At 39.3% G+C, this 18,858-nt stretch overlaps 1 protein-coding gene across 4 annotated transcripts in view; it reads left to right on the top strand.

Moving 5' to 3' along the window:
• enox2 (ecto-NOX disulfide-thiol exchanger 2) overlaps positions 1–18,858 on the top strand; it is a 313,782-nt gene that overhangs the window by 71,522 nt on the left and 223,402 nt on the right. For all 4 annotated transcript variants that reach the window (XM_077577812.1, XM_077577810.1, XM_077577809.1 and 1 more), the window contains one exon: positions 18,522–18,593. The gene's annotated coding sequence lies outside the window, so the exon portion shown is untranslated. The remainder of the gene's footprint in view (positions 1–18,521; positions 18,594–18,858) is intronic.

Here is an 18,858-nt window from a genome sequence, read left to right as displayed (position 1 = left end):
ATTTCACGATATTAAAAGCAGCACATCTGTTAAAAAAGTCAGGTTGATTTCCATTTGTGCAGTTCTAGCACCCTCTGGTGGCTAGTATTTTTAGTGCTGTTTAATTTTCACAAGGTATGTTTTGGCAATTCTGTTTAAAATCCATGCTAATAGTTACAAGGAACGTGATATGCTTGTGAACCGAGTCAATATGTGGAGGAACTCAATGTGTGCGAGCATTAGCAAGTAAGTGCCTCAATATTAACTGTTATTAGAGATAGTAGGTTGTTTATATGCATCGCTGTTATGTACAAAAGCACAATAGTTTGCTATTTTGGGTTTAGTATGAGCTCTTTTTTTTTTTTTTACAACATTGTGACCTTTTTTAATATTGCCAACCTCCCCACAATATGATCATTATCTTATCGTTACATTCCTAATGAATATAAAAAGTGTCTCAAAAGTCTATATGCACTAATTTTTTCCCCAGTTATCATTCAGCAGAGGAGGCAAATCCAAATCCAGAAAGTAAAAAAAAAAAAATCTGTCACAGGTGCTAGCTAGAGAGCTCCCTAGCTAGCTCCCCGGGTGCTCATTTACCTGTTAGGGAGCTAGTTAGCTAGCACGAGGGGCTAAAGCCAAACTGTGGCAGTGTTTTTAACTTTCTGGACCTGGATTTGCCACCTCTGCCATTCAGACAGACGTGAGTTCAATAGCATTTGCTAGCGTAAGCGTTGCAGACTATAAAAGCAAGATTCACCAATTGACATCACAAGTTTTTCTGTCCCTGACTTCAATTCAATGCCATGTTTGACTTCACGTTGATCTTTATATTTTATTACATTTTTTTTTGTATTTATTGTTATTATTATATTTATTGCAATTACGTTTCCATGCTTTTATGATATTTTATTTATTTATTTAAAATCATTATCGTTTGTTTTGTTTTGAGAAACTTGCCATGGATAGCATCTATTGTACAATAGTAGGCGTTGTAGGCGTGTAATGGCCATAAATTTCTCTAACTAGCGCTGACCTGCCTTCAGGGACAGAAAACCGTCTTGCCAGGGGGGCAATTTTGCGACGCTCCTCTAGAGTCAATTGGCAAGCCATGGGCAAGGAAATGATATACTTGCAAAAACTGCCGTCAAATGCTGATGGCCTCATGTCTATCTGAATGATACCTGAAACGAAATAGAAGAGGAAGTGGATAGTGGATTTTGGGACACCCTGTATGTTGATGAATGGAAACGCCATCCAGACCTTCCTCACTGACGACGATATGCTGTATGTATGACCTGAAAATTTGGATTCGGTGGCCAATTGATTTGGCATTATTATGGATGGATATGTCTCTGCAGCAAGGTGGGCGGTTTAAACAATTGCTGGATGGGGGGGGGGGGGGGGGGGTCAGTTGACCATGTGAATTGGGGTGAATGGAGTAAAGGATGGACGGATGGATACATCATTGTATATCTAATTTTAGAGCAGATATTGATGAGATATTCCCTCAAACCACTTAAGACGCACTAGGTATCAACATCATGGACGGGTGAATAAATAGGTGGGGTGATGGTATAGTAACTGCAAGGTAATCTTTCAGTTTGGATGGGTGGACGGTTTTTGATGGAAAGATTAATGGTTGCGGATGGGTAAACGATTGGGTGGGTGTTAGGCTTGAGCACTTGGTGGGCGAATGTCAGCGTTGGGTGGGAATTGGGATGGATGGATGGATTGGTGAGTGGGTGCAATGAATGATGGACTGCATAGCTGATGGTTTCATGTCTTTTACCCTCCACTCGGTTTTTACCATCGTTGTTCATATAAATAAAGGCGAAATGAACTACCGCCTACCATGTGGCATTATGGAAGAGAGTAATTTCATTACATTGACTACACCAACATACGGGCCATTATTTACCTATTGACTTGTAGTGTTGCTCATTTGCCGTAGGCTGCATTAGTCACCCTAAAATCAGTTAATTACTGACAGTCATTGTTGACTTCATGTCCATAGTTAGATTTTAAGGCCTGTTGAGAGAGTCTAACGAGCAGCTGGATGGCTGGTTTGACACAGGGACCAGGGTTCAAATCCTGTTCGAGACCCGTTATATTTCCAGCTACTGCTGGACCCAATTAAGCCTGGACAAAAATGGGTATGGTGCGTCAAGAAGGGCATCCAGTAGAAAAACATTTTCCAAAGATACTCTGTTGCTTCTTCTTCTCCTTATAAAATACATTTAGTATTATTTTTAAACACAGATGTACTGATAACCCGCTAACCCGTTTCTTGATACTCGTTAGTAGCAGATTTTTATTTTTGATATTTATTCTTGATTTTTTTTACTCTGATTTTTAATTGACTGTTGTTGTTTTTTACTGTGTGCTTCCATTGTTTTTATTGTTCCCTGTACTGTGCACTTTGAGATTTATTTTATAACTGTAAAGTGTGTTATAAATAAATTCTATTATTATTATTATTATTATTATATTATGAACAGTTTTTACCCCTTGTTGGATCAAAATCTTGACCCAACGTGCTAGACCAGTGCGCTACTTATAAATAACCCAGCATTGGTTTACTTTTTACCCAGTAGTTTTTAAGAGTGTATTAACTTTAACAGACTTTCAAAACCATTATTTTTAAATTCATGCATCACTAAGGTTAGGGGTTAATGTTGTGGTTCTACTTTTGATTAGGGTTAATATCGATGAAATGCCAAACGCATTAATCAACATATTAAGACAGATTTTTATTTTATTTTATTTTTTACAAATTTTGCATTGATATTTTCTATCCTATAGCCTTTTAGTGAGCAGTCCACTTAATGGGATGTCCAGGCTGAGCATTTAGAGATCCAATCATAGGTCATTAGCACTAAGTGCGGGTCTGCATGCGTGTAGGACACAGTGATGATGGAGAACAAATTGCTTGGATAGGTCTCAATCAATTTCCTTGGTTGGCTGTTACACTACATCATCTTCAGCACGACACACTTTGTTGGTACATATTCTGGTGTAAAAATAAAATATATACATTCTGTACTTCTTTGTGTTTGGGTACTTTAAACATCCTCCTGTCACATTTAATTAAAGTCTGAGCCATAAGAAAAGAAGATTTGAGACTTGTGAATCATGGAATGACATGCTGTCGTTGCTTCACAGACCGTGAATTTCCCCTCGAGCAACCTCACAGTCAATTTGAAATAAAAAAAAAAGAAGAAAATAAATACAACTCTAGAAAATTGTCAGAATCTGGACAGGAAGAGGCTAAGCTGGACATCAAGTGCTATACTTAAACTCTTATTGTGACGTGAATTGCTTGATGAATTCACTCTAGGCTTCAACTTGTAATCACTTTACAGGCAATGTTTTAGGAAACATTATCACATTCATTTGTCATACAGTTATAAATAGACATTCGTGTGGAGCTGAAATTTCAAATACATTCCAGGGATGTTATCATGTAACCCAGGATGTTGGGTTAATTGAACACTCTAGATTGTTCATGAGTGTGAATGTTTTTTACTTTTAATGCACCGGCTTGTGCACGCCTGAGAAATTACCAACACCTGATCTAACATGCCTCTGCGCTGATTGAAAGAAAGCCGAGTCCCTAGTGGTCATTATTAAAAATATTGCTTTGGTCTTCATAGGGGGTCTAAAATGGATTAATGGAATTTTCCCAGAAGTGCCAAATCCAGGTCCAGAAAGTAAAAACCCTGCCACAGTTTGGCTTTAGCCCCATGTGCTAGCTAGCTAACTAGCTCCCATAGTGCTCGTTTACCTGCTAGTGGGCTAGCTAGTTAGCTAAAAACCCTGCCATAGTTTGACTTTAGCCCCAGGTGCTAGCTAGCTAGCTCCCTAGCAGGTAAACGAGCACCATAGGAGCTAGCTAGGGAGCTAGCTAGCTAGCTAGCACCTGGGGCTAAAGTACTGATCTGAATATATGACTGGATAGCCCATTGACGCCCGTGCAAGCCATTGAAGTCACAGGGCGGCCATCTTGCTCATTCCATCTCGCGAGAAAACTGCTGGATAAACTATACAGTATACGTACAGATTAGACATATACAGCCCGTAGGCAGTTAGTATAGGGCCGGAGGCGGGGTTGGGGGGGTTTGTGGCATTTGGTCTCTATTTTTTACCAAGTAAACATTTTTATTTATTTTTTTAATTAACAAGTGGGCTGCTTTGAAGACCCCTTTTTTCTTTTATCGCTCAGTTCCTTAGACCCCAACACAATGTACATTTGGCAGACGCATCTTTTGTTAAATTACAGCTATAATTCTTTAATAAAAAAATATACAGAAGTTTCCTCCTGCAAACATCATTAAGCGTATAATTTATACATGTTTTTCAGGAAAGTTGTAAAATGTCTTAAGTCCTCTTGTTTATGTTTAACAAATTTAAAACATAATAAATCATGCTGTTTCTACTCTTGCTGTCTCGAATGTTCGCCAATTTCGATGCTGTAAATGTACAGGATCGTATGCCGAGAATCATTTCTTGGGAGGAGCATTATGGCGACCTGGCGACTTCAAAAGCCTTGGCATATTGGTTATCCAGTCATATATTCAGAACAGTGGGCTAAAGCAAAACTTTGGCAGGTTTTTAAGCTAGCTAGCTAGCACCTGGGGCTAAAGCCAAAATGTAGCAGGGTTTTTACTTTCTGGACCTGGATTTTCCACTTCTGAATTTTACTTCATTGGAGTGGGGACCAAAGTTTTGTTATACGAGTACATTTTCTTCCAAGCTTGCGGAACAAATTCAACTTGTAAGTCAAGGTACCATCGCAGAAGTAAATCCTGCACTCATGGTGAGCAGCGGTCCGCAGGTTGTGTAGCCAAGCGGAATGCTCATCATCATTTTTTCTGGCCCAGTTGACGGATGCATTACCAAGGTGTGCGTCAGCCAAAGCTATTAAGTGGTCTGCTGGAGCGAGGTGCTTCAGTCGTTCGCTTCAGCGATACCTCGCCCGCCGTTGTCTCGGGGCCGTGTGACTAAGTTCATTTCTTGCAAGACAAGCCCGGACACGCTATACGCTGACACGCTCGACAAATAACAAACAAATACCGAACATCTCGGAATCTATTGTTGGGGCGGAATCCAGATGAAGCACCAGCTCCGAAGAGCTCTTTGTCTTGAGATGCACGTTGCGTGTCTTATAAAGCATCCGCAGGCCTCATCTATCACTCGTGTAAAACCCCGTGATATTTTCTTATTTGTTGTTGTTGATTTTTGGATTACCGCTCCCGCTCAGCGGTAAATCAGATTGGATGATTCGGTGGCATCGTGGCTTCATATCAAAGAGGAATGGAAAATATAAGGTTGATCCCTCTTCAATACCTGCCTTCACCTGCTTCTTCCATTATTCATGGTCATATTTAAGGCTGGGATATAAAGGTGGTATTTACATTCATGGTGACAGGCGGGAATGGTGGCCCTGTGTGATTTACGTGCCTGACATGGATGGCCAGAAACAAAACTGCATTTCCTTGTACAGAACACACTTGAGTTTCCCCTTAAGACATTGAAAACACACCCACACACACCTGGAAACTTCAATAGAACTTTGAAGGAGACAACTTTTTTTCTTCGAATGCGTTCCCAAAGCATTGTTGGAGACCCAAAATGGGTCTCACTTTTTATCATCATTATTTTCTCGATCAAGGAGGCACACAAATTCTAGGCGAATTGCATTTTAAATTCATGTTTGTTGTGGTAAATTCAGTTGTTGCTGTTTTGATCTAATACAGACGCTCCCCTACTCACGAACATTCGAGTTACGAACAACGGGACATACGAACATTTCTGCGCGTGCAGTATGTCGAAAAATGTTCGGAAAGAAATGCTGTAAGTTAGATTTTGTATTGCGCGTAGTGCTTCTTTCCGCCGCTAATACCGACGATTGGCGCTGTGAGAGCTCAATGGAGGCTGAGCAACGTGGCGAGGAGGAGGAGGAAGAAAACGCCGGTCCCCATGAAGCAGGAAATAACTTTTGAAGCCGATTCCAGCGACGACGAAGAATCTCTCATGATATAAAATCCTCCTCTTCCTCCTCCTCCATCATCGAGTACATCTTCCAAAAGTAAGTTAAACTTCATTTTATTTATCTTATTACGTACATGTACATACTGTGTGTGTGTCTTTCGCTCTCTCTCTCTCTAACATACGTAGTACAGTACAGTACTGTACGTATTCTCTCCATTTTATTAAAAGTTTTTTTCAGTACAAACCAATGCAGGTTACTTGTACAAGCCTTAAACATACTTATATAAACCTTCAATATACTTATATAGGCTTTAAACATAAATTATAATACAAAATATAGCACTGAAGCAACTTACGAACAAATTCACCTTACGAACGATCGTCCGGAACGTAACTCGTTCGTAAGGTGGGGAGCGTCTGTACATGCAAATAGCTAGACGATGCCCGTTAAAATATTTCTCCGTACAAATGACATAGTAGTATAGCCGAATTTGCACAGGCGGACGCCTCAATGAATTTCGAGCGTCCGTCATCGTCAATCCGTCAATATTTCGAGCCGAACCGTCAATCCATCATTCGTCGATAGCTCAACAAAATGAGCGGTAGTCAATGTTTCTGTCAGTCGTCATTTGTCAGCAGAATGGGACGTCCGTCATTGACGGATTGACAAATTTATTGACGGATTGACGATTACATTGAAGGACGAAAACCCCCTTCCGTCAATGTTCATCAATTTTTCGAAGTTTCCCGTCAATCGTTAACAAAATGGCCGTCCGTCATTGACGGTATGCCTACCTCTGTGTACGTAAGTCAGAACACACCAAAGTCTATCGCTAACACAGTTGCAAAGTATATATATATAATAAAACATCTAGTATTCTCCATACAATTTATGCTGGAAATTTTGTGTTCAATTATATTTACAGTTTGTTTTAAACGTGCTAAAAAATATCTGTCTCTAATGCAGATTTCCTTTTATTGTGGATGGGTCTTGAACATATCCCCCATGATAAGCAAGGGTTCACTGTATGTTATAGTACAGTCATTAAAAACATGTTTATGACCTGGGCAACTCACCCATAATAGGTCTGTGCCCTCCTTCTATGGCCTGACCCACCCGCTGAAAATCACTGCTATAGAACAGTGGATCATTTGTGACAACATAAAAAAATTATAGATTATTTTAAAAAAAAACACACGACACAATCCCATTCCCTGTGAAGCCTACTGTATATAGTAGTACTCACATTTGTGCTAAGTGAGTTGGATGCAGTACTGGCGCCCTGACTTCTTTTGACGTTTATTTTACTCTCAGGCAATCTAAATCAAAACTCGCTTGACGCTCTTTAATTCGCCAAGCGTCCAAGTAAAGTGATATTCAGAAACGGGATCAATACTACTATATTTCTCTATGTGTAAAAACTCAATAACCATAATGGACATTGTATGAAATAGCTTAGGCCTTTGGGGAAATTACGGCAGGCTCATAGCAAGGGAGGGATAAAAGTGCAGCAGGTGTAAAGTTGGTGATCACGTACAAACTCTGATGTGTCCCCCCCCCCCCACTGCCTCATTGTCGGGGTCTGTCTGGGGGCTTTATCAGTCCACAGAGCGCCTGGCTCACTGTCGTTGTCTCTACGGGCGTGTTGATTGAGGGAAGGCCTGCCTTCTCAGATAAGGCCTTCTGCTTGCCTCCCTGCAGGCTGTCGAGCTCCCGCCCTGCTGCAGGAGCCTTTATAAGAAAAAGGAAAAAAAAAAGGTCCACAACTATTAGACATCCTTACATCTACTGGTGACAAGATGGCCTCCGCGCCTGGGGTAGATAAATGATTGAGAAGGCAGGGAAATGGAAGGTAACGGGTAAACAAGCAAGGAAGGAGGGAGGTGAGGACTAGGGGATGGGAAATCGATGGACGCACAATGGAGAAAATATGCATTGTTAAAAGTAATTAAGTACTTTTGAGCCTTAAAATCATGCTCACCAGAACCAGAGGCTACACGTCAATTTGTGCATATGGAAGATGTGAAAGTTTCCCGTTGCTTATTTACAGTCAGTCCACCTTAAAGGTCGACTCTGAATACTGTCATCATTTTTTTCATCATGTTTACTGGAGAACCCACCGGGTCAAATTTGGCCCCTATAAATTCTGCTACTCAAATAACACAGACCTTTTTTTTTTTTACAAATTTAACTTCAAAAGTCCAGAGTGCCACTTCTGCCATTTAGTGGATGAATATTGCACTTACATTAGTCACAGTGGTGGTGACAAGATGGCTGGCAACATGCTGTTTTGTTGAGCTGAAAATCAATCCAAACAAAACCATCTTCTCAGCAAACCATCAGATGGTAAAATTGTGTTTTTTTTGTTAATCTATTTCATATCATGTTGCAGAATGCCTAAGAGTATGTTTTATATATATATATTTTTTGATAAATTAGCAACTCTGAGCTAGTTCAAAAAAACGGGTTAAAATTGAAAAAACATATATTTTGGTGTTCAGTGAACTTATAGTAGTCATTTAATGTATAATTAGTAATTTTCCAAAGAAGAAAAGGGTTCTTGGGTTCTCCAGTGTTAAAAAAAACAAACAAGTAACTTTCCCTCAAGTGTTTCTTTAATGTTGGACTTGTACACACAACACTGAATGAGGTGCGAACGTATTGAACAACCCTGCCACAGTTGAGTGAACTCGTTAGCTAGCTAGCAAACGTAATAAACAGTTAACTTTCCCTTTAAGTGTCTCTGTTGTGTGGATCTAGGCATGGAGCGAGGCTGTGAAATATTGGATGGACCTAACGCCATTCCCGCCGGTTTGCCGGCCCATTAGCAGCTAATAGCTAATAGCCACCAGTAGCATAGTAAATTTGCAATGGAGCTGTCCAACCTGTGGACATTTATGTATATACACTATACTTAATTAACTCTTTGACTGCCAGACGTTTTCAGAAAAGGGATGCCGTGGGTGCCAGCCGATTTAAGCATTTTGACTGATCTTTCAAGGTCCACAGAAAATGATGTGTTTGGACTATGGAAACACACGTACTACCAAATGATAGATGAAGATTGGACTCTCATCTTTCATCAGAAAAAAAACTTTGTTTCTACCTTATTCCGTTTTTCAGTAATCAACAATAGAAAATGGTTAGTTTCACCTCTGTTTTGGAAAAAAAACTTCTTTTAACGTCTTTGGCACCCCTCCATAGGATTTTACTAAACGTTATTTAACGTTTTTGGCAGTCAAAGAGTTAATACAGCCTGGCAGAGGCCAGCTGGATCTCCCTTTACACCTGGAATTGTTATATTTAGTTTTGAAAACACGTGTCGTCTGCCTTTGGTCAGTGTGTAGAACGTAAGATAGAAAGCAAGCTAAACCTCCAATTTTCTAGCACACTGATAGGACGTGGTTTGTAGCGTTTCCTTTCTATCCTTAAAAAAACAAAAAACAATTAAATAAAAAAATAATAATTTAAAAAATATATATATAGCAACAATTTGAGCAACATCACATAGCACACATCACATGCTAACATTGGTTTCAGATTATTTGAGCAGCTAATGGTTAACAGCATCTGTCACAAATATATCACCGCATTATGACTGCTATAACGCGCCACTCATTGTGTGGTAGTACTATTGTAGCTCTGATAATAGTATATTCTAATTCTTATTATCTTGGTGTTAAGATCTATGCAATCAGTGTAGACGGCAGTATATATTTTTTCTTGCTGAACATACTGTACTGTTGCTCAGTTGTTTGTAAAATAGAGTCAACAAGAGAAAAACTGCCAAACATCTGAACTTGCATAAGACCGTTGAGCTGTGATCACAAACAGTCATAAAATCGGGCTTCGACATTAGCATAAGACGCCTACCTTTATGATCACTTTATTGTAGCTATGGCAAACATTAATGGCAACAAAATCACTGTTAGCATGAGAGAGAGAGAGAGAGACCTAAAATAGGTAATCTAAGGTCACAGTGGCAATCACAGTTTGCTATTGTCATTATTACAAGCCAGTGTACCATTAAAATGACAAAATGGCTCCTATATAATGCTGCTTCGGGGGAACTTGACTGGATTTCTATGCTTCCAGCCTGTGTCTATGACATTCATGATTCTTTTAGAGTCATCCTAGCTTGTTGGAAGGCATAGCTGCGTTGAAAATACAGTCTCAATAACTCTAAGTGCCCCAGGTGGAGAAATTTAACGTGTCTTAGAACAAGAAAAGTGGCGCTGCAGTAAAACTGAATTCAGTTATGTATTGAATTAGCTCTTGCCTGCCCGTCCTGTGGAAATATTGGCCGTGTAATCGCGTTGAAGCCATTCAAATGACGGAATAGAGTTGGAGGCGGAAAACACTTATTTTCAGACTTGGTTCTGGTCCAGAGCAAGCTATAACTATAAAACACCTAAGTGATGTAATGGGGAAAGACAGAGTGAAATTGGATGGAGAATAGAAAGCCGAGGCGGAAGGGGAATCCTAATCATTGTCTTTCACGAGAGTTTTCTATAACTTTCCAGTTTTTCCCATTGGAGTGTGTCAATAGGTGCGTGTATGTGCGATGTGTGTAATTGGTTTCGCAAGTGTTAGTCCAGTCGCTTGCTACGCAGCCGCCCTGAAAGATCGCAATCTTTGTAGCTCACGTTCAACATGCACATGAACAGCGCTCAAAGTCTGTAAGAGTGAACACGCAATTTGGGCTTTTAGTAAATCAGACCCATCGTGTAGCTATTTGGCCCCGAGCTACAGTGCATACATAATTAAGCCTCCGTCTTCTCTCAGAGTTCTAAAGATTTCTAAACAATGCAAAATTGTGACCTTTTCGGATAAAAAAAAATATGGCCCAGGCTGAATTCCAATCAGCCAGGTAATCAATTAAAAGGTCAGCAGCAACAACAATCATCGACGGGAAAGAGCAACATGGCGTTATGGCATACATTTAGCCGATTTGAATAATTAATATTCCACAAAATGCCATCATTTTCACTGGAAAAACAGCATTGTAAAACACGGTAAATGTCAAGCGAGCTGCTCGTTTCATTCCTGACGGCTTAAAGAAAATAAACACAGGTGGCTGTTGCGTTGCAGGAATGGGACGCATCCCTTCGAGCTCCCCCCGGGAGATCACCTAAGCGGTCACCGTGAATGTGGCGGGAAAAACGGAGTCACAGCGGTGGACCGGACCACCTGGCCCTGCCACACTGTCAGCACGGTAATACCTGGGCTTGTCATTTTCCACCGCCAAGGCTCGGGATCATTGACAAGGAGATCCAGAGGGTAGACACTGTGTGAAGCTGAGGAAAACAAGTGGGGGGGACATTTTTCAGTTGACCTGCTGTCTCATTCCAGAAAGGTTTTCCCGGAGGACTTAAAGCGGTGACATTGTTTTTTCCCGTCTTCTTTTCCTGGCACCTAAATGACCAAAGATAAACATTAACTAGAAGATGCATCCATTTCATCTGCTAGCTCTACCTTTGATGATTTGGGGACTTCACGGTGTTGATATTATTGTTCTAAATCATGTAGCATGTTTCAATTACTTTTCCAATAGTGTCAATATCAGATCAACAAATAGCTGTTTATTATAATTCCTACTGAATGGTCAACACTATGTTAATTGTTTTGATTGTGATTTTAGAACTCAATCATATTGAGAGTTAATATGTTGGCTAACTGCATGTCTTAAAAGTACAACAATAATGGACTCTTAATTCGTGACCGGCACAAATTACGAGGTCTAACACGCCTCAGCGCAGATTTAGACATTTTTATATTTTTATGTATATATATTTTTTAGATTTAGATTTAGTTTTATTTGTCTGTTTTCATTTGTTGCTATTTATTTAGTTGTTTTTGTTTCAAAAACCTTCCAAAAAGTATATCTGAAATTATGATCTCTTCTCAATTGACTCACAAATTTATCTAAATCATAACATATTCTGTTAAATGACCATCGACAGCTTGACACAAAGGTTAATTGTAATTAAGTGGAAGAATTGTTCTACTTGTCATTACACGTCGCTGGCATAGATAAATGAACAAAAATACATTATTAGTAGTAAATAATGATTTTCAAACCAATTAAATGAATGCACACCTGATGATTTCATCACACACTAACGGCACAGGGTTTGTGGGAATCACTAATCTAGATCAAACTCTTTTGAATCAAACGTATTCCAGTGCAAACCTTCCACACTGTGGCAATTAAACGTCACCCCTGGATTTTTGGATACAGCTCTTGTATTGAACCGCAATAGATTGCGCAATTGCAGCTAATCTCGCAAAATGGCGGCACAGAACCACAACAGTGAGATAACACTGGTCAACAAATGTTAAAGGCAATTAACTCCTCAAAAAGAATTTCTTGCGCTGATTGCGAATGTCGTTTTTTTTCTGTAGCACATCAGGTTTTCAAAAATACTAGTAATAATAATAGCAGCAATATAATATGTTCAATAATATATATATAGTAATATATTTTGTGATAGTGAAGGATTAGAATCTGTGGGTGGAATTTTTAAAAAATAAAATGAGAACATCACAATTTTTTTTTTTTTTATCAGTGTCAAAAATGTTTAGGTACATATAAAGCTATCTCCGGTTAAAATTTACTGTTGACTAGTGAAATTAGATGAAGTAAGTGCCAGAGTTCGGTGTGATGTATAACAGAAGCAAGTGTTGAAATTCACACCATGTATCATGAAAGATCCTTCCACACTCCGGTATTGTTCAGAATCTATTTTGGCTTAGAAGATAAAATTGTCAAGAAATGTTGGGTCTTTGTAAATGGAGCTTGTGTCTCTTAATGCATAGTTGGGGATAGCTATAATAATCAATGAATGGATTGTTAAGAATTGTTTGGGTAATCACCTTTTGCCAGTTAGTTTGCCTGAAGGACAACATAAATGGCAACTCCTTTTGGCAGCATCATATTGCGCAACGTGAGACTGGCATCAAAACGGGGGATTCTGAAAATTCCGAAAGAGTTTCTCCAGCAACAATCGATTAACTTCATCATTAATAAAGACAATTTGATCTCCTTAGTAAAGAGATTGAATTTGTCACAAAAAGAGCGAGTGAAAGACCGAGCTGTATTTCCTGTATTTTCCCTTTGCCAGTCTTTTTAATTAATAGACATCCTGTCCTTTGGCTCTCCTTTGAAAGGAGGAAAGCATCGCGCTGGCAGGGAGCGGGTGGGGGTCGCTAAGGACATTGTAATTAGTTATCGAGTGGGGAGGGTGCCCGCCGCAGTGGACAGTGTCAGCCAGAACTATTTGCTTCCTGTCACCTCTCCAGTTAGTGTCAGACGTTTTTGCCTTTGTGCGCCTGTCAACAACGTTCACCTTACAGCCCCCTACGGCGCAGGGAGGGGGAGGACGGGACCCTGAAGACATCTTACCCTTGAGTAAGCAGACATTTCTGTGTCATTTCCTAACGTCACTCACTCATGCCATCTTCTTATTGGCTCAATGTGAAAGTCAAAGTCAAACGTGTCAGAGCGGCGTAATGGAAAGAGCGGTGACAGAGTGAGAGCAGGTGATCTGCATGGCGCACCAGCGCCATATAAAACGATATGCCCTCAGGTGGTCCGCCAGCTTATGCATGTGATGGTGTTTGTCCACTTGGCAAGTGCAAAAGGGAGGATCAATGCGGCATTATTTGGCAGCGTGGGCGCAACTGAGGCTCCATGCTGGGAACACATGGCCAGCAGATTAGTCTGCGTGGTTGTGGACGCCATAAAATGGAAACCAAAGTAGATTGTCAGTCCCAGAGAATGTAGGCAATGCTGATTATTACCATCATGGAATCTCCACTGTAGAACACCAATGTCAATAGCCGGGTTTCCATCCAATTGTTTAAAAAAAAAAAAATGAAGTGAATTTACTGAAAATGCGCAAAACGGACATGCGACTTATGCCCGTTTCCATCTGTTCTTCTTTTGCGAATATTGAGAGGGGACTCCGCCGCCGTATACACCCTAGAGATGTGATCCACCAGCAATTTAAAAGAAGAAGAAGAAGAACAGCGATGACATTGTATGAGTTTGCTTTTGTAATTCCTAATAAACCGTAGCGTTTCTAAAATTGCATTAATATGCTCTTCTCCACCATCTCTTCTCAGATAATATGTTTATATCATATACATCCTTGCTCCAAAAATACAATATAAAAAACGGAATTTTTTTACATTATCTACAAGTTAAAAATATGATAAAGAAAAAAATTCCAACACTTCGGGGTACGCTCCAACCGCCTGTTTTAGCTAAAGATATTAACAAGCTTTCTCCGACAACAACAAAAAAACTTTCAAAAATATATAAGCTACTTTCATATACTGATAAAATGTCTTTACCCATCTCGAAATGGGAGACAGACTTGTCTATAGCACCGGAATCTGACTTTTGGATTCAAGTTTGTGAATACGCATTTAAAATGACAAAACACACAAATTTACAACTTATCCAATATAAAATTATTCACAGAACATACATTACTCAATATATGATGAAGAAAATGGGACTCTTAGACTCCGACATTTGTCTCCAATGTTTACAAAACACTACAGACACTTATGTTCATGCTTTATGGTTATGTACTCCGGTTATGTATTTCTGGACTAAAGTCTTAGAAAAACTTTCCGCTATTTTGGACTGTAGGATACCTTTATCTCCAAACTTGTGTTTGCTAGGTGACCTAACAACAACTGACTTACCACATAAACAATTTCAATCTACACTTGTAGCCCTTACTATCGCTAAAAAAACAATTCTTGTTAACTGGAAAAATAAACAAACTCTGAATATCGACCAATGGTCTAACCTCCTCATAAATCACATTTTAATGGAAAAAATATCTGCCTCAAATAAAAGCCAAATATCAAAATTTATAGAAACATGGTCTACGTATATAGAATTTTTTTAACCTAATTCTGGTTACTTAATTCTGTCTGTTAGCGAGAGCCACCACATCGTGATAACTTACATTGATGTTTCTGCATTTGGCAATTTATTATTACATTATATTATTAGTATGGGATTTTTTTTTTTTTTATGCTTCGTGTCATAAAGCACTTGCTAAAAAACGTGGAAGCACTCACAGAAAGGTGGGCATCCGTCAGTGACGGACTGACGTAATGACGGAAGTGCCCGCCTCTTGGTATTTCCCGTTTTCCCAACGTTTTTCGTTTTTTAGGTTTTGTACTTCACTTCGTATACTAGATTGGTCCAATAAAGTCTACTTGATTGATCGAAATTTGTTGTGTCTACCACCTTTTTTGGCAACTCTTACACCAAACTTGATTGTTAATCAACAGATATGGAAAATGATCAGCGAACCGGGTGCAACTGCTACATCATGTCGCAGTTCATCTTGCCATTCGTTGGAGGAGTATATGCAAATTGATTCATTAAGCACATAGAATGCGATTTATAAAACTTAAGACAAATTGCGAAGGGTGATTTTGCAGTGCAATTTCGAGCTTCGGAATGATCAATGGGCTGACTTGGAGTCAATCACAAGAAGGAGTCATGCCTTCCTGCTCAGACATCTTGAAAGAGTAGTTGTTCTTGAGGTATTTAACTTCTCTTCATACTAGTATGAAGGTTAACGATTTTAACAACTTTATGTATACTTATTATAGACGTTCATTTTGGGAGGAAAAAAAGTTGGTTTGTGATTAGAACAATTTGAACGTTCGTCATCGATCGGCTTATTTTGCATGTTTCGGTTGGTTGCTGATGGTATTGGTGGATTTGGAGCCAAAACTCTAAGAGAGCAGTGCTGTTGGCACAAGAATACTGTAATCACAAAATTTTTATTTTCAACCTGTTAGTGTAATAAACAATGGGAAACACCAAGTTGTCCAAAAAGAGGAGAGAATGTTGATGTAGATTTTAGACGGACAGAACGTAGCCTACAAGCTCCTCTGACTAAGATGGCAGCCATGTTTCTTCACTAAAGACAGACATTATCTGATCCCGTTTAGAAGCCTGATTAGTAGCTTTACACCAGAGTACAGATGCAAACAGACAACTTTATTGCTGTCCAATCATGTTTACTACAATGCTTGAAAGTAAATTCTATTCTAATGGTAGGTAGAGTCCTAAATACAAACAAAAGCGGCGGTTACTGCCGTTTTAACACTTTAGCCCGAAGGGATGAGATTGTGGAAGTAGCTCAACATTCAAACAAAGAAAAACACACAAAAACACTGAACAGAATCTCCCATTTGGCTTCCATTTGAGGCTGCAACAAAACAACAAACGTCTGCTATGAAAGACATATCTGCTCGGATTAGCCAAGAGAAGCTTTATGTTATTTTATTTATTTTTTTAATCCAGGGGTCAAAGCGAGTGAGTCTAATTGAAATAGAGCGAAAGATCTGGCGGGGGGTAGACGTGCCATGTTATTAACTGATCTGTAGATAGACTTGTTGGTGTATAAATTGAGAAAGGAAAAGGAGCAGACCGGGACCCCAGATAATCCATCATTCCCCCTGGGGACACAAGCTTCATCAACAGCTAGAATGCAGCCAGCAGACCCGCTTTCACCCAAGTGAGGCGGATAGCGGGTGGTAATACGAGTGGAAAATGGACCTTGAGGCAGTCTGGAATTCTTTACTACTGAAAGTCGGACGGTCTCTCTGAAATAAAAATTGTCGAAGATGAATGCAACCTTGTGAGGTATAAATGTCCAATTAGGACAGCAAATAATACGGGCTCCTTGATAAATGGTAGATAAATGGTAGGGGCTTGTTGATACATGATCTAAAGACATCGACGTCAAACTTCTCACCTTGAAGCCCCTCGCGCCGACAAAACAATATAACTCACAGTGTAATCACAGCGTTGTCGATATGATATTGAAACGTATCCAGGCCAAAATTGCGGTGTGGAATTAATCACTTACGAGGCCAATATGCCGGCCCTGCGATTCTATTTTCCGTGCATACGGCAACATAAATCATGCTGAAGCTCATTAAATGCCCAGCAAGCTCAAGATAATTACCCCGGCTTGCCTGGCTCAAAGCCCCCAAAATCTTCATGAGTGTTCGAGGCCCCAGCAGAGCTTCGTGATGCAGCGAGGAGGAGGAGGAGGAAGCCGGGGGGAGAGAGCGAGACAATCAGATCGAAGGAAGGTTACATTGGATTTGTCTCCAGTCGTTATTTGCGGAGGATTATCTGCAACACTTTTACCACAAGGCACACTGTAACCTACCCTAAGAACTACTAGAGATTGAAAAAGAAAGAAGTTATGACCCCCAAAAATTTATATATATATATATATATATATATATATATATATATATATATATGTGAGGTGCATGAATTTCAAGGGATTAATGAATTGAGGCTACATTCAAAACATGCTAGCAGTTTTAAAACCGCAAACTTCTCCTTGTACACATGTACCCATTTTTAGCGACTGACACATTTTAGAATTCACTCACCGACTGTCGAAGTGTGTCGCAGTACCAACATTGACCTGTGAGAGGCAGTCACAGGGCATCCAGACTTCCAGGGAAGAAGACGAAGAAAAGGAGAAGAAGAAGAAGAAGCAACAGCAGCAGAAGAAGAAATTGTTTTTGTTGAAAATATGAAAAGGAAATAAAATATAGTTTAGAACATTTTTACTAACTCATTCACTGCCATTGACGGCTATAGACGTCAAAAATTCATTTGAACTATTTCTATTTGTTTAACATATTTTTCCACTTTTGTTAACAAGAGTCTGAAAACCTAGGTTTTTTTTATTGTACATTTAGAAAAGATATAAAATGTGTGATTAATTGTGAGTTAACTAGTGAAGCCATGCGATTAATTATAATTAGAAATTTTAATCGCCTGGCGGCCCTAATCTTTTTTTTAAAATCGCGTTAATTAAGTTTTTAAATTGTAATTAATCACATGACTTCAATAATTAACTCACGATTAATCACAAATGTTATATCTGTTCTAAATGTTCATTTAAAAAAAAAATCATACTCTTATTAACAAAAGTGGGAAAAGTGTCAAACAAATAGAAATAGTTCAAATGAATTTTTGACGTCTATAGCCGTCAATGGCAGTGAATGAGTTAACAATAAATAGTCGGAGATTTATGCACCGGTGCGTCATGACAGGTACAGTGGTCACGTGATGTGAGAAGAAGAACATGCAATTAATATATTTAAAGCTTTTTTTTTCTCAGTAGCTTCCATTCATAAGTGCACATTGGCAATTTGTTTCACATCAAGTGCTTTAAACAGTCTACGAAACGACTGTCAATCATACGTTAATCAGCAGCTCAAAGTGATGCGAGTTTGACAGCTCCGGTGTGAGAATCTAACCTGACAGCCTCCCTGTGAAAAGTGGCATTTCACTCACAAGCTGAAAGATATCTTGGGAAACTTTTTGGATGGAGTATTGTTTCGTGTTATGCTAAAAGCTTTCTCCCAAATCCATAATCCTGTTTTCATTACTGTGCAAATCTTGATTTGTGTTCCACAGCTTTTAATCTGAAAATACTTCCCCTGCCTAAATCCTATTTGCCTTGCCTTACAGATGTGATGCCAAAATGGTGGGTGCTGGACTGGCAGGTGTGCTCGGCTAACAAGTACTCCAATCCATACACGGGTTTGCCTGTTTATTTACTTTTCATCCTTTTTTTTTTGTGACAAATTAATTTGCTCGACAGTTTGTTTCTTCTTGGTGGTTCAAGCAAGTGGCAATAAAGCCTCACAGCCAGCATCTGGATCCTTTCCAGTAATCACAAATCTAATTTAAAAAGCACACAAAAATTGCTTGTTTACAGTTTGCCTGAGATTACACCCCAATATAAACTATAACTGCCCTTGGGAATCATTTGAATTGGACTTTGCTGCATGCAATCATTCAAGCG

The sequence above is a fragment of the Vanacampus margaritifer genome, chromosome 10 (genome assembly GCF_051991255.1).
Source record: "Vanacampus margaritifer isolate UIUO_Vmar chromosome 10, RoL_Vmar_1.0, whole genome shotgun sequence".
Taxonomy (NCBI): domain Eukaryota; kingdom Metazoa; phylum Chordata; class Actinopteri; order Syngnathiformes; family Syngnathidae; genus Vanacampus; species Vanacampus margaritifer.
This window is presented reverse-complemented; position numbering and strand designations above follow the sequence as displayed.